This window comes from Arachis stenosperma, chromosome 6 (genome assembly GCF_014773155.1).
Source record: "Arachis stenosperma cultivar V10309 chromosome 6, arast.V10309.gnm1.PFL2, whole genome shotgun sequence".
Taxonomy (NCBI): Eukaryota; Viridiplantae; Streptophyta; class Magnoliopsida; order Fabales; family Fabaceae; genus Arachis; species Arachis stenosperma.
In genome coordinates, this window is record NC_080382.1 from 104,716,132 (window position 1) to 104,718,893 (window position 2,762).

The window sequence follows — 2,762 nt, forward strand, 5'->3', positions numbered from 1 at the left end:
AGATGCCTTGATGTGTTTGCTAGTAATTCCAGGATTGAAATAGGCTAGGCATGGATCAAAGAAAGCAAGGAAGGAAGCATGCAAGTGGAGAGAAGCACAAAAAGCCAAAGAATTGATTTCGGCCAAGCACGCGTACGCGCACAAGGCGCTCGCGCGCACATTGCGACACAGGACAAGGACGCGCACGCGTACCGTGCGCGCACGCGTCGTAGTTCGCACGTGATTCTTTTATTACAACACGTGCCTGGCGATTTTGGAGGTTTCAGCAACCAACTTTGGCGCCAAAATGCATATAAGAGCCAAGGATTGAAGGGGATTAAGACACATTCACATCCATAGACTAATTCTAGATCATTAGATAGATAGTTTTAGTTAGAGTTAGTTTCTAGAGAGAGAAGCTCTCACTTCTCTCTAGAATTAGGATTAGGATTAGGTTTAGTTCTTAGATTTAGATTTAGATTCATCTTCTTCTACTTCTATCTTCTCAATTCCTTGTTGTTACATTCATTCTTCTTCCATTCTTTTATTGCAATTTCCTTTATGTTGTTCTTATATTTTGTTGTAGATCTAGTATTGTTCCTTCTACTTTCTTCCAATTCAAAAAAAGGTAATTCATAATAAATGTGTTTCTTTTGATTGTTGTTGTTGATTCCTTTCAATAAATGTTGTTAGATTCTATTCTTGTTGTCAATTTGCTTTGCTTTTCTTTTGTGCCTTCCAAGTGTTTGATGAAATGCTTGGTTGGATTTTAGTGTAGATTTTGTTCCTCTTGGCCTAGGTAGAGTAATTAGTGACTCTTGAGTTATCTAACTCCTTTGTTGATTGATAATTAGAAGTTGCTAATTGATTTGAATGCCTCTAAAGCTAGTCATTCCTTTAGGAGTTGATTAGGACTTGAGGAACCAAATTGATTCATCCACTTGACTTTCCTCCATGGCTAGAGGTTAATTAAGTGGGAGCAATGGACAATTTGTTATCACAATTGAAGAAGATAACTAGGATAGGACTTCTAGTTCTCATATCTTGCCAAGAGCTTTGCTAGTTGTTAGTTTATTTCCTTTGCCATTTATAATTCTTGTCTATAATCTCAAAAACCCCAAAATAACTCACAACCAATAACAAGACACTTTATTGTAAATCCTAGGGAGAACGACCCGAGGTTTAAATACTTCGGTTTATAAATTTTAGGGGTTTGTTTTAGTGACAAACAACTTTTTGTATGAAAGGATTATTGCTTGGTTTAGAAACTATACTTCGACGAGATTTTATTTGCGAAATTCTAAACCATCAAAAATCCATTCGTCAGACATCTTCAAGGATGTTCAGCCTGATCAGGAGGAACCAGAGGAAATAAAAGAATTTTTGAAAATTCCTGAGGAAGAGGATAAGCCTCCCAATCCTGAGCTCAAACCACTACCACCATCCCTGAAGTATGCATTTCTGGGAGAGGGTGACACTTTTCCAGTGATCATAAGCTCTGCTTTAAATTCACAGGAAGAGGAAGCACTAATTCAAGTGCTAAGGACACACAAGACAGCTCTTGGATGGTCCATAAGTGATCTTAAGGGCATTAGCCCAGCAAGATGCATGCACAAGATCCTATTGGAGGATAATGCCAAACCAGTGGTTCAACCACAAAGGCAGCTAAATCCAGCCATGAAGGAGGTGGTGCAGAAAGAGGTCACTAAATTACTAGAGGCTAGGATTATTTATCCTATTACTGATAGCCCCTGGGTGAGCCCTGTCCGAGTTATCCCCAAGAAGGGAGGCATGACAGTGGTTCATAATGAAAAAAATGAACTGGTTCCTACAAGAACAGTTACAGGGTGGCGTATGTGTATTAATTACAGAAGGCTCAATACAGCCACCAGAAAGGATCATTTTCCTTTACCATTCATAGACCAAATGCTAGAAAGACTAGCTGGTCATGATTATTACTGCTTTTTGAATGGCTATTCAGGTTACAACTAAATTACAGTAGATCCTCAGGACCAAGAGAAAACAGCATTCACTTACCCTTCTGGCGTGTTTGCCTATAGAAGAATGCCTTTTGGTCTGTGTAATGCACTTGCAACTTTTCAGAGATGCATGCTATCCATCTTCTCTGATATGGTAGAGAAGTTCCTGGAAGTCTTCATGGATGACTTCTCAGTATATGGAGACTCATTCAGCTTCTGTCTTAATCATTTAGCACTTGTCCTGAAAAGGTGCCAAGAGTCTAACCTGGTCTTAAACTGGGAGAAATGTCACTTTATGGTGACTGAAGGAATTGTCCTTGGGCACAAAATTTTAAGCAAGGGAATAGAGGTGGATCAAGCAAAAATAGAAGTAATTGAAAAATTACCACCACCTACCAATGTTAAGGCAATCAAAAGCTTTCTAGGGCATGCAGGATTTTACAGAAGGTTCATAAAGGACTTTTCAAAAATTGCAAAACCTCTAAGCAACCTGCTAGCTGCTGACACGCCATTTTGTGTTTGACACAGAGTGTCTGCAGGCGTTTGAGACCCTGAAAGCCAAGCTGGTCACAGCACCAGTCATCTCTGCACCAGATTGGACATTACCATTTGAACTAATGTGTGATGCCAGTGACCATGCCATTGGTGCAGTGTTGGGACAGAGGCATAACAAGCCTTTGCACGTCATTTATTATGCTAGCCGTGTTCTAAATGACGCATAGAAGAATTACACAACCACAGAGAAAGAGTTACTTGCAGTGGTTTATGCCATTGACAAGTTTAGATCCTATTTAGTAGGGTCAA